Here is a 13,733-nt window from a genome sequence, read left to right as displayed (position 1 = left end):
AAAAAAACCCCATGCTCACTTTGGATATTCGCAATTTATTTACGATTAGCCCCAAATTTAACAAAGATGACAGATTGAAGGGGGGAAAGCAATTCAATTAATTTGTAATCTTACATTTCATTAGAAAATGCAAGAATAATGATTGCATCCAGCAGGCGGGGGGGAGGAAAAAAAAAATCATAAACGGAGATTTCCCCCTCCGAAATCAGATTATAAAATAAGCTTTTTTTAATTAAATTAGTTGATGCGCAGTTGATCAGAGTAACCTCAGATTATGAGCGAAGCAAACAGAACTAACAAACAAACAGAGATAACAAAGGACACGAAGTTAACTCCTCTCCCCCCCTTTTTTTTCGGTGCAGCCTCCGGGCTGCCGGGGCGTGGGGTCCCGGGCGGGGGGCAGCCGGCTCGCACCAGGCGACCTGGGGCAACTAATTCGTTTGCAAAGAGGGTTCTGCCGCCAGTTAAAAAATCCGTGTTGAACTCGCAGGCGCTGAGTTGTTTTAACCCGCGTTAAAGCCCCCCAAACTGTAGAAAAAGGTCATTTGGCGAAGAGGGGGGAGCCCAAACGCCTCCCCCGGTTTTAGCACCTCGGACTGAAAGTGCAGATCCCGGATCCCACCGGCTCGTCCCGCTGTCCCTCGTTTTAAAAGATTCATTGGAATTTCTTTTCTTTCCTCCCCCCCCCCTCCCCTTGCCGCCCCCCCCCCCCCCCCCTTCCCCGGAGAAACGCTCCCCGTTTCGTTCGGGGAAGGGGTTTGCTCCCCTCCAGCCTCCCCCGAGCGCTCGCCAGGAGCTGCCACCTGCGGGTGGGGGGCGTGGGAAAGTCCCAAATAGCCCCGAATTTCCCCTGTTCCTGCCCCGCCAAACTTCAGCTTCGTTTTCTGCCATTTCTCCTGACATTTTTCCATCCCAGCAAATCGGCAAAAACCTCTTTAAATTGACTCAATTGATCTTTCTTTCCTCTAAAAATCGTTGAAGTCGAATTATCTCCTTTAAAAGCCAGGAGGGGAGTTTTTGGGGTAATATCGTGTGTTTCTGGGTCTGGTCTCAGCTCTGTGCGGGAGGAAGTGTGAAATCTCGCCTGCCACACGTTCAGACAAAGCCGTCTTGTTACCCGGGATTTGTCGGGTCAAGCAGGATCCCGTTTTAAGCCAGTTACTAAATGTAATTCTCCCACTTTGCCTCTCAATTTAGCAAACGAAAAAATACTTTTCTGCTCAGGGCATAAATCGTAGCGATTGTTTGTCCGCAGAAGTTAAAAAAGAGGATTTTAGCTATATTATTGTTACTACCACTGGAAATAATGTTTGCTCACTTACATAATGAACAATGCTTGAAAAATGTTTGAACACGGTAAAATGTCAGCATTTTATTAGAAATTATTCTGATAAAATATTGTATTTTAAATTACAATTTAAAATGTCCACGTTAAAAAAAAAAAAAAAAAAATCTTAACAAGGCTTTTACAGGGTCCTGAGCTGGTGGGAACCAATTTAGCTCCATTGTGTAACATCATCCCAGGGTATTTCCTATTATTCTTAGGAATTTGGATTGATTCTTTATTGTGAACTAAACATTTTTTTTCAGTGCTCCCTTTTTTTCTCTTGCAAAAAAAAAAAAAAATTAAAAAACTCTAAAGGAAAATGTATCAAAACAAGAGCGTGTGTTTTCAGACATATTCAATGCATACACAGAAATATGAAATCCCTGGTGTGTGGCTGAACACAAGTTTTTAAACTTGGGTCAATCCTGCTCAAAACTAGTTTTGATTGAAAAACAGTCCTTGAGACTATCAGGTATAAAAGCTTAATCAATTATGAAGCTGGTGGAAAATTTTCAGAATATGATTAGAGCAAAAGAATAACAAGTGAGGTGTGTTTTCACTTTTTAAAGATAAATAGTGTCTTTTCACCCTTCCTGTTCGGAGGCATTCAGAGCCAGTGCAGCTTCTGCAGCGAAGCAATTGCTGCTCCAGGACTTCTCTGTCGGAGTGGAGCCGTTTAAATCACAAACACTTTTGTTTCTTGTTAAGACAAGGGGGGAGAAAAAAAAACAACAAAACAACCCAACAAATGGATTTTGAGAAAGCTTCTTAGAAAAATGCAAGTATTCCTGGGGATTCAGCTGGGTCCTTGTCCAGCTGAATTAGCTGCTTAGAACAGGAAAAATACGTGTTTTTTATTACACACCCCAGCACCATGGAGGGACTTTCAAGGGGACAGGTGCCAGTGCCTGCTCCCCCAGGCTGGGCAAAGTGGTGGTCTTGGAGGCTACAGACCCCTCCAGGGTAGAGCTCAGCTGCCCTCTGCTCTATGGGCATTTTAACCAAATTTCAGGCCACTCTTGTGGTGTTTCACAACATGTTGGGTTTTACCATTGCGAAGGGTTAGAAAAGCTTCAGTGGGCTTTGGGCAAAGGATGGTGGCTTCCAGTTGTCTCTGGATAGGTGTTTCACCTGGCACAAAGGGCTCCCATGTTGGCTGCAGCCATGGGACAGCAGCAAACCTATTACTGTCACTGCTGAGGATGAGGATGCTTGTTAAAAACCTCTCTGGCTAGGTGCGAACATTCCTGCTTTGCACAAAAGCAAGGCTGAAGAATTGTTAATGTATTTATTCTTTTTTAAATGTGGATGGCAGAGGTGTCCTTAAAAGCCACTCTGCTCCCCCCTGCCTCCCTCGATCCCCCACCCTTGCACGTGGTACCAGCGACCAGCATTGTGCACCGCTCTCCAGCCCTGCTTGGCCTTTTGTCAGCCCCCTTTTCTGTGTCAATCAGATGGCTTTTGTCAGGTCCCAGACATGTTGTGTCCACACGCACACAAATATCCCCGTGCAGAGTGTGGGGAATGCGGCGCACATTCAGATCATGCGCTGCACCCTCCCGTGCACAAACGCACACATGCGGGGTGTGCGTGCATGCATGCTAAACAGCTGCTGTGGCCTCCCTGAGGTGGTCAGAATTGGGGTTTGGGGGTGGCTGGGGCAGGAAGCAGTGAGGCTGCCTGTTCTCTAGGCGATGCGGTGGGTGTCTGTGTGTCCTCGGGGGCTGTCTGTCCTGCTGGATGGAGCCAAGGGGCTGCTGGCACTTCTCTCCCTCGCTTTGAGGTTTTTTCCCTGTTGCTTTTGTCCATCAGTTGCTTTGAGCCATTTTTCTTCAGTTTTTCCCCATATTTCTCAAGCACGGGGTGATGTTTGAGTCCTCAAGTTGTTCCTAGAAAATATATATTTTACAGTGCATTTTTTGTAAGTTCTTGTGTAAATAGTGATGCCAGGTGATGGAGAAACCACAACTTAGGTTCAGGGTAGGGGGACACCCTGAACACCCATCCCATGTGTCTTCCTCCCACCAGATTCCTGGGCTCCTCTTCACCCTCAGCTGCCCAAGCCCCCAGCCTCACAGTTGCTGTTGGGACCCCAGCTTGCTGCAGCTCAAAGGACAACTTTGGGCTAAAACCCATCCCCTTGGAGACTCTGATAGCCTCTGCAGTGCAGGGCAGGGCTGGGAATGCCCACAGAGAGGTGACAGCTCCATTCCTCGACTGCTGAGATGGGGCCATTTTCCAGTTAGCCCCTCATGGCATGGTCCCTGCTAGCTCCCCAGCTGAGAGGAGTCTTTTGCCCTGTCCCCACGGTGCTGCCATAATGCCAGGCCAGACTAGGCCTGGTATGGCCATAAGGCCAGGCTGCTTGGTCTCCTAGCAACCACTCAGGCCTTGATGGTGCCCACAGGCCTCCGTAGCACCTGCAGGCCCTGATGGCCCCACAGGCCTGGCAGGGAGAGCGAGGGACACAGAGGAGGCAGGACGACAGCACGGCTGCAGGCTCTACATGTCTGGGCATCAACAAAATGGCGGCAGGAGCTCCCAAATGGCGGCGCCTGTCCTGCGGGGCCCAGCGGGGAAGGTGCCGGCTCGGTGCCAGGGCTGCTCCGGAGGGCACAATGACTGGCACATAACGGCCCCTCACCGTGACCGCCCCTGCGCCGCGGTGGTGCCAGCTGTAGCCCCCCTCCCTCCGCCTTGGCACGGGCAGGCGGCCCTGCCATGGTCGCCTCTGAGGAGGATTAAGGCCGCAGTTGTGTCTCCCTCTTTCTTTCCCCCTCAGTGGCTGAGAACAGGAAACGTGAACCTATCTGAGACTAATTGACTTGCAAATTAATCGTTTGTCCCTGTGCCTGATAATTAGTGCTAACGATTTTTACACCCACCCACCCCCCCCTTTTGCTCTCTCCTTCTCTTTATTTTAAAGGGGGCTGTTTTCCCTTTCTTTTTCTCCCCCCTCTCCTTTTTTTATACACACACACACACACACACATACACACACACCCCAGCTCTTCCCTAAGCCTCCCCAGCTGCCCACCGCCGTGGGGTGGGGATGGCACCAGGTTTGGGGGCGAAGGGGCCTGGCAGGGCGGCCGCCTGGCTCCGGCACCCACAGCTGCTTGTTTGCTTCCCATGACTTGGTGCCAGCCTCCATGTCTGCCCCTGAAGGACAATAAACAGGGCTGGGAGAAGAGGGTCAGGAGTTTGGGGGGCTGCGATGGGGCTGGGAGATGGGGGAGCAGGGCTGCCTAGGGATGTGAAATTGCTTTGGAGGTGGCTGCACCCAAACCTGCATTTCCAAACTTCCCAAATGCCCAGGAAAGGGATTTAAAAAAAAAAATATTAAAAATCAGTTCAAAAGGAAGCAAAGGTTGGGGGTTGTTTTCTCCAGCCTTCCCTCTTCCCCTGGCTTTATGCCTGGGATACATCTCATTTTTACAAGTCTGAAGAGGTGTTTCTCCCAAAGGAGGGCAGCTCAACATGGATATTTGAGGCTGGTGATTGAAATCATTAGCATTGGCTGTTGTGGCTTTGTCTAAAAGCCTCACCTGAAACCAGGGTGCTGCAGGGGATGGACAATGCTGCCACTGGAGCATGAGGTTAATGTGGGAGGTGGGGGGGGTGGGAAGCGGGGTTTGTGGTCATTTTTGTGGTCTGGGGCCTCTGGACACAGCCCAAGGGCGCTCGTTTGTTCCTGAGTCTGGGAGCAGCTTAGGGCTGACCGGAGAGGATGTGTTCAGTTCGTGGGTGATGTGTCAATGGGAAAATGCAGTTTTGTTGAAATTGACACATTTTACAGGAAGGTTTCCTTGTGAGTAGCAGAACAACCCTGTAAATACATTATTCTGATGCTTTTATTGAGAGCTGGTAACATAAAAACCATAAAAACATAAAAAACACCATAAAGTACCTTTACTTTGGTTGTTTCATTTCAGTAAACTTTTGCTGTATCTTGTATCTCTGGTGAGACTGTACTATGTAAGTAATTGAAAATTCTGCATGGAATTGTCATGTTTCGATGCAATTTAAAGCAAAACATTTTGATGCTCCTACACTGGAATTCTTGAGAAATTCCATGTGGCAAATTTAATTTTTTTTTTCTTCCCTGTTTGTAAGGAGGAAAAGATGTCATTTGGAGAAGGATGCATTGGGGTGGAGGGGACCCTTTGTGGTCTTGAGCTTTTTCCCTTTTCCCCCTGGCTGGATGGGGTTTGCATCCTTCCAGTGCCAGGCGAGGTGGGAGGTAAAACAGCCCCTCTGTGCCCATGCTCAGGACCCTGACCAGCCCTCGGCCCATGGCAGAGCCAGGGTCTGTCCACCCTCCCTGTTCCTGACCACGAGTCAGGCTGCGGGTGAGAGCCCTGCATCCAGCCGTCCTACTGCTCCCCTCCAGCCACAAGGCGCTTCTTCCTCTGCTGCCCAACCGTTGATAATTAAAGGGATCCTTTTCTTTGCAGCTCTCCTCCCCAAATGCTCCTGGTGCCTGACACAATTTGTCAGCCATACCCCTGCTGTAATCCTATTTTTGCCCCCCTCCCTGTCCTGCTTTTTGTCCAGGGCTCTCCTTGTCTCTTGTTTTGCAGCTCCTGCTGCTCAGGCGTTGCTGGTCCCCATTCCCTCAGAGCTGGGAGTCTATAAACCCTGATGATGCTCTTAGACCACACTCATGAACTCAGTCTGTTTGGTTTGACCAGAGTTAATTGCACACAAACTCGGGCCCGTTGGCACACACGGGCTCTTTGTTCCCGCAGGAATCACTTGCCCTTTGGGGTCGCTGTGGCTGCGACCTGCTGTCCCCGAGGGTCGCCCAGCTGACATGCACTGTCAATTTGATCCCTGCACCGTGGCGGAGGGTGGGACGGTGCAGGTTGCTGTGAGGAGAAAGCTGAAATGAGGAGTGGGATGAGGGGTGGGAGGAGGCATTGGAGGAGCCTTTTGGGTCAGGCTCATTGAAGTAATGTGATGATTAGCAATGATCATTGAGCTTTATGGCTGGGGAGGGGGAGAGAGGGTGAAAGAGATGTTAGGGGTGGATTAACTCCCGTCAGACCTGTACAAGAGGTTTCCCAGATTAAGTACAAGTTCAGTGGTCTGTAAATGTTCCCCTTTCGCCGGGGTGCTTTGCCAGAACGACTCTGGAGTTAATGAAAGCTCTGCAGCTTGTGTTCAGGGACCAGACTTTCAGGGCAACTCAATACCCTGCTTGTGCTCACTGGGTCCACAACCTTTCAAAGGGAGGTCGGGCTTAACTCCCCTGAATTAACATCCCTGTGTCTTTAGAGACCTGAGCCCCCAAGTGCCCGGTTAACCTGGGTACTTGCTTCCTGATAGCTTTCCAAGCTGCTTAGAAGCATCCAGTGAACTTTTATTAGGCTTGTGGTCCCTCCACTGGGCTTTGGGTGATGGTCCCATCTATACAGCACTGGCACCATCAGGGCAGAGGCTGCACCAGACATGCCTGTAATGTGCCTGGCGCTCCATGGCAGCAGAGGCCCTGGGATCCTGGGTGAAATTCGGTGCTGCTCGGAGCCAAATAAATCAGTCAGAGACAAGTCACTTTGCTCTCCTGCCAGCTCAGCTTTGCAGAATGGCAGGGGTATCTGTGATAGTGCGTGCTGGCAGGTACAAGCACAAGGAGTGCTGATCCTGGTGGAGGGCTGGAGACAGCATTGAGGGCTCAGTGGACCCTGGGCAGGACTGAGACCTCCATGAAGACCCTTTCTGACCTGCTCCCCTACCCAGCCATGTCCTGCTCTGCTGCTGCTGAAGGCAATCCCTTTCCTCTTCAGCATCCTTCAGGCTGCCTCCGAGTGAGGCCAAGAGATGAGTTACAACTCGTTTCAGAGTGTGAAGGGGCTGATAGCAGCAGTGGGAACGATGCCCTTCAAAGCTCTCCAGGGTGGCAGAGGGTCCTGGGTGCTGGGCAGTACTGGAGGTGATGTTCCCACTGACCATCTCATCCTTGGCTCCAGCCTGTGGCTTGGGCAGGTGGAAACGGTCCTGGAGGTGGGCAGCCCTGTGCAGACCCCTCTGTGCTGAACGGGGTAGGCTGCTGAGACTGCCTTAAGGCGGTTTCCCAATCCTGCGCACCTGGTACTCTGTCAATGCAGCCACTTGGCTAAATGTGGGTCATTGTAGGAGGGTGCAGCCACTCGAGCAAACAAGCCTCAATTGCCCACTGATTGGGGTGGCTGAGAGCACCATCACTGAAATTTCTGAGGGGGGAGGCATTAATAATCCCCATTCTGTCTCTGCAGCCCTTGCCCCCTTGTTATTTCCCTTTTTGTGTCTTAATTTGGCCCATTATTATTATTTTATAAAAGGGCCTTTTCTCCACCCCCTCCCTCTTGAAGACACTCCTTAGACCGATGGGAAAATGGCAAGGAATAATTACGAAAAACATCAGTGGAGAGAGGGCCATCTGAGAGGGATTAAAGGATTACAATTAAAACTCATTTTAGGGAGGTGATGTGACATTAGCGTTTTCATTCTTCCCCCCCACCCCCCTTCTCCAAACACCCTCCAGGCTATCTGGGTCTAAGTTGATTAAATGACAAACTCCGGCTCAGAGGGAAACAACAACAAATTAAAAACAGAGTAAAATGAAAAACAACCAAAAAATGATTTACAAAATTAAGTGAAAATGAGGTCACTGAGAATTACTGAAAGTCTAGCAGCAGCTGGAAATGGGGTGGACAAAGCACCTGCTGCAAACAGCATGTTTCTGATGGTAGGAGGATCTCCCCTCTGCCTGGTCCAGCAGGCAGGTGAAGATGTCTGACATCTCTCCTCCAGGATATGACTTGGGGTTTAGCTGGACTACAGAGATGTCTGCTTTTGGCAGATTGCATTGCTGGGTAGGTGTTCGCCATTGTGTTTGTCAGCCCTGTGCCCCGCTGAGGCAACACAGGGCTTTGCTTCGGGAGCCCAGTGCAGACCCTATGCTTGCTATGCTCTTCCTCCAACAGCCTAAAGCAGATTTGCAGCGGGAGAGCACACCGTGGGAGATGCACCCATGGAAAACCGGTGCTGGAGCAGCAGAGCCGCGCTAGCCCTTGTTTCTGCCTTGGCGCGTCCCTTTCTGGCATGGCTCTGTGGCCCATTTGCTCAGCTCTTATCGCTGCTCCGACTCACACTTTCCAGCTCCTACTAGCAGCTGGAGCCAGCCAGACCCTGCCTTGCCACTGGGACAGGCTTCGTGCTGTCTGCGGCACAATTCCCGGCGCTGGAGGTATGCTCCGACTCTCCTCACATAAAGCAAAGCAGAGGGTGATGCCTGTGGCGTGGACACCTTTCCTCTCTCCTCCTTGTCCATCAGGATGCACAAAGGTTTCTGCCTGTTCCTCCTCTGGTGCGCAGAATCCCTATGGGGCTCCCAAGGACCGGAGCTGCTTATTGCATCGTTAAAATTCAGTGCCGTTGTAAATCAGGGGCGGTGGGAAAGGCAGCGTCCTTGGAGCGGGCTGCTGTGGAGAGCTGACATTTCCAAATGGAAATGCACACCAAGCCGGGACTTCATTTTGGTAAGGCAAACAAATTCTAGGATGATTGCTGGCCATTTCAGCTAGTGGTTATAAAGCCTGGGCTGGAGGATTTCCCTTTATAAAACAAAAATGTCTGTAAATCAAATTATTCTGATGATGTGGACACCTCAACCCATGCTGACAGCCTCATTTGAAGGGGGGATGATGGGAAGATGTGGAGGCAGAGATGTGCTGCTCAGACTCTGCAATTCACAGTGCTTAGGAAGTTCTGGCTGCCGGTATCTGATCTATAAGGAGCCCCAATAACAACAGTGGCACCGAGTCCACGTCCTGCCCTGAAAGCACAGATCCTACCGCATAAACTAAACCGCAACAGCCTGCAAGCGCACAGCCTGGGAATGCTTTGCCCCCAACATGCGCGTTTTGGCAGTGCAGACAGCTTTGGCCTGCAGGTTGGGAGCAGAGAGGAGCTTCTCTCTCTTCTGCATCCTCCTGTTTCTGCGGCCAAAGGGGTCGGGCTGCGAACCCAGCCTCTTCCCTTTCACCTCCATCCCGCAGCCTGGCATAGCTGGGCATCTCGTCACGTGGCCGTGCACGTGGGCGCAAGCGCTCGTCATGTGAGATGCCACAGAGTGTCTCGTACCGGGAGGCAGGGAGAGCTGCAAAAAGCTTAACGGAAGGGAAACTCCCCCTCCTCCCCCCGCCCTGATCCAGCCTATTTTCTTTCCTCTTCTTTTGTTTCTGGTTTCCGGAACTATGCAGCAAAGCAAAGCGTGGGGAGAAGAAAGAGGCTGAAGAGAGCTGGCATCTGGCAGGGAAAAGAACAAAATAGCAGAGCAGGGCTTTGCTAGGCAGGAGCAGCGAAAGCGGACGGTTCACAGGGCCCTCTGCCTCGTCGGCAGTGACTGCCCAGGACCTGGGCGAGGCCCAGGAAAAGTCAGGGTCTAAACACAGGGCGGGCTCCGTGGCAGGTATAAACTGGCACAGAGCTTGCTGGTTAAGTCCAGTGGAGGGGTCAGCCCAGCGGCTTGAATTTTAGCCTGCTCATGGGCATCTTCCTGGCTCCCCCATTCACGGTATCTATCCCGTGGTCTCCCTCCTGCCGTAAGCTTCATCCACCCGAGCATCCGCAGGCACGCCCATCCCAACGGTTAATTCCCTGAGGACATGCACTGCACCTCCAGCACAGCATCAAGAGGCTGGTGTGCGGTAATACCGCCCCATCCTGTGTTCTGTTTGCAAAAGAGAGGAGGTCGAGGCAGATGCAATTCTCCCGCAGCAGCTTTCTCTGAGGCTGAAGTGATCGGAGCGGTGCACTTCTTTCTGTGATGTCCCTTTTACAGTCGGGGCTGAGAGATGCCTGAATATATTTTATTCCTGGTTTTTTTCCTCTATCCCAGCCAGTACAGAAAGAGGTCTTTGCATACAGACCCAATGAAGATAATGTTAATTAGGTAAATTAATTAGGACCAAGATGCAGTGTTTTCCCCCTGAGGAGGAAATACAGTAAACTCCATTTTTGTGAACTGTTTATTCAGCCAGGGCGGTCGAAGGAGAATAGCAGTGTCAAAGAAGCTGCCATTTTCAAGGTCCTTGTGTCCCTTCTGCACCGCCCTAGAAAGGGAACAAAACTCTGTTGACAGCAAAATCTCAGCAGGAGCCCCTGGGCTGAGGGGCACAGGGAAGCAAAGTGGAAAGGGTGCCAGGTTTCCGAGCGCCTGGAGGGAACAGGCTTTGCTCTCCAGCGTTTCAATGGGCCGGGAAAAGCAAATCAGCCCTTTCAAGGCCAATCATGCTGTTCTCGAAGGCACACACTGGAGACAATGTGCCGCTGGCAGCAGGGCAGGGGAAAAGGGACTGGGTGGCCATGGCAAGGACGAGGGGAGAAGAGCTACCTGGGGCTGAGAGCTGGTGGCCATGCTCCTGCTCCATCTATCCCACCTCCTCAGAGCCCTTTCAGAGATACATCAGGAATAGCCCAAGGAGGCTGTTAGGAGTGGGGGAGATGGGGCACCCATTGGGTGTTTTTCTCTATATTTTGTGTTGTCCTTTGAGATGCACATGGCTTTTCCTTCTCTGCCAGCATGGTCGCAGCTTGCATGGTGAAGGAGGGCTAATGCACCATGCTTGCTCACTGATCCCCTTCCTGCTCCAGCCCGTGGTTTCACAGTTTTTAATTCATTCCACTTGGAAAGCTTGTGACCAAGGGAGACTGATGCCAGCCCACGTGCCCCGTCCAGTGTCTTTCCCAGACACGGTGTGTTTCTGAGCGGGTCAATACCCTCCCTGAGATGAGCTGTGGGACGGATGGGTTCACAGCTGCTGTTGAACATTGGTGGGTTGGGGTATTTTTGTGCTGGGTGCTGCTGTATCTACTCAAGAGGAGCAGGACTGATTTTGCTGACTCTTTTGCAGCCTTTCTCAGCCCAGCGCTCTGCCCATAGCACCATCTCCTGTCGACATCGTTCTGGCTTGCAGGGGCAGTGCATCCTGGGAATTTCCTTCCCTGGTGCCAGAATACCTTCACCCCAAGCCCGATTGTGCAGACGATCTTCCATCGTCATATTTAACCCCCCTTCCCCATCACTGACCAAAGCCAGGATGAAAGCGGTGCGGGTTTTTTCCTCTTTCTTTCTTTTTTTAATGGCGTTTCATTAGCCTCCAAATCAGACAGGCTAAACAATGGTGTTCTGTCAGCGATGGGCTTTCGTGCTGATTTCATCTCCTCTCTCATCCGTATGCAAACCAGCCTCCAGCAGGCTTTGGACATGCCATGGAAACCGAGGTGCAGGCCCGGAATGGGGGTTCTCGGAGTGAGAAATCTCCTGTTCGCTTTTTCCCATTTGCATAATGCAACTTTTCTTCCCCCAGACACTGAGGCGCTTTGTTTATAGAGAGCCAAGAGAAAGGGGGATGCTGGGGACAGAGGAGGACTGCGGGGAGGGGGGAAGCGCCCAGTGGGAGTGGGGAAGAGGAGGGCAGCTCTTGCAAAAGAAGAACATGCAGAGAAAAGCACGGGGCGACTGGAAGGGAATATATATGAGGGCGAGGACTGGGAAATGGGGCTGGGTTAGTTCCCTGCAATCTTGGGACCCGTGTGCTCCTTTGGCCTCTCTGTGCCAGCCGAAGGGTGTCAGAGGGACTTGGCGTGGCTGAGGATCCAGCTGGGAGCCTGGATCTGCACTGAATTAAAGCCGGTTGTCATGATAATGCCCCCCAGAGGAAGCAGGAGCCTTTTCAAGCCCTGCCTGAAATGCCTCAAAGAGTTTTGTGCAAGAAGACCCTAAGAACCTCAACTGGTGGAAACCGAAGGTTGTTTGGAAGAATAGTGACCCGCAGGGTATGCAGGAAGGTGGCTAAGTGACAGCCAGCAGAGCGTAAGGACCTGGTTGTCCTGGGAGGTGGGGAGAGAAACTGCAGGGGATGAAATCATCCTGGATTTATTCACAGGGGGGTGTGAGGTGGGAGGTAAGGAGGTTAAGCAATGCAAAATTGCAGTCTGTTTCTCTCTTTGAAACATAGCAAACTCCAACATTGCACGGGGAGGCAGGAGGATGAAGGGATCAGATAGTCCAGTCCCCACCAGTGCCACTGGTTTATCGGAATCACTGGAGGCAAGTTACCTCCCACCTCATGCCTCTCCTTCTGCAAACTGGCGATCCAGTTCTCTTTTGCAAACCCGTTTGAGATCTACTAATGGAGGGGGCAAGGGGTTGGTCTTGCAAATCTCATCATCTCCAGTGGCTGCACCTCCTCAAAATGAACCTGGTTATTGCTGGCTCTGTCCTAGTTGACAGGATGTTTGATTTATGAATTGGATGGATGCATGTTTAATAGTAATAATGACAATAATAGCAATGAAATGTATTAATCAGTGACAGATGACAGACATGAAACCTGCAGTTAAAAGTATTTTAGGATGTGTAAAAATCCCTGTAAATGATTTGCAAACGAGGTACAAGACACTAAAGCAGGCAGCAACGGGGATATTTTGGGGTTTTACCTCAAAGTGGGGCCACTCCGTTTTTAAGGTGATTTAGTGCAAGTTGGATGTACAGACATCCACTACCGAGTGAAAGTCTCCTTTTGGTACTGTAAAAATGTGATTGATTCTCCAAAGTGTGGGATGCTTCACCAGACATAGCAAAATCCGGTAGGATGGGCTGCAAGGTCAGGGCTGGCAAAACTATGGGCAGGAGCCTTGGTGATGCATGGGCTTTTGCCTGCACGTGGAAATTGCGTGGGTTTAGACTGTAATTTGATCAAGCCCCACTTGTGCTCTTTGCGCTTTGGGGCTTGCTTGCACATGGGACCAGATGTTACTCCATCCCCTTTAAAGAGCATCTGGGATTCATCTTGGTTGATCTATGGAACGTAAAATATTAAATATCTACCTGTGGGCAGGAAAACTCTGCAGTCTAATCTCAGCATCTGATGATTACAGTATTCTGGGACAGGGGTAAAAGTGAAGGGAAAAATATTAGTGCTTTGGAGGATTATGCTGTAGTTCCGCAGAGTCCCTTTAGCCAACAGTAACACCCACCTTGACATCCATCTCAGGTGCAGTGGTACCTTCATCTAGTGCAACTCTACATCACTGATGTACTGCATGGAGCGGCTGGGATGCTGCTAATGCTCTGTAAAAGGGATGGGGATTTTGAGGCAGCTGATTTGGGACTTTTTCTCTTTGTTTTTAGTCTGGTTTCTGCAGAAAATGAGATTTCTGTGATCACAAGGGTGCATCTGTCATTTCTCACCTCTCTCCCAGGAACTTCTGAAATGGGACAACTTCAGCCCCATTTGCCGCAATGTCAGTTTTTGATCCCCAGTCTGTGGGAACTGCTTTGGGGCTTTAGTTATATTTGTTTTTCAGAAGCTCATTTCTACTACTGGCTCCAAAAAAGCAGTCTTTACTTAAAGAC

This window comes from Accipiter gentilis, chromosome 7 (genome assembly GCF_929443795.1).
Source record: "Accipiter gentilis chromosome 7, bAccGen1.1, whole genome shotgun sequence".
NCBI classification, from domain to species: Eukaryota; Metazoa; Chordata; class Aves; order Accipitriformes; family Accipitridae; genus Astur; species Astur gentilis.
The sequence above is the reverse complement of the archived record's forward strand: the minus strand, read 5'-3'. Positions refer to the sequence as shown.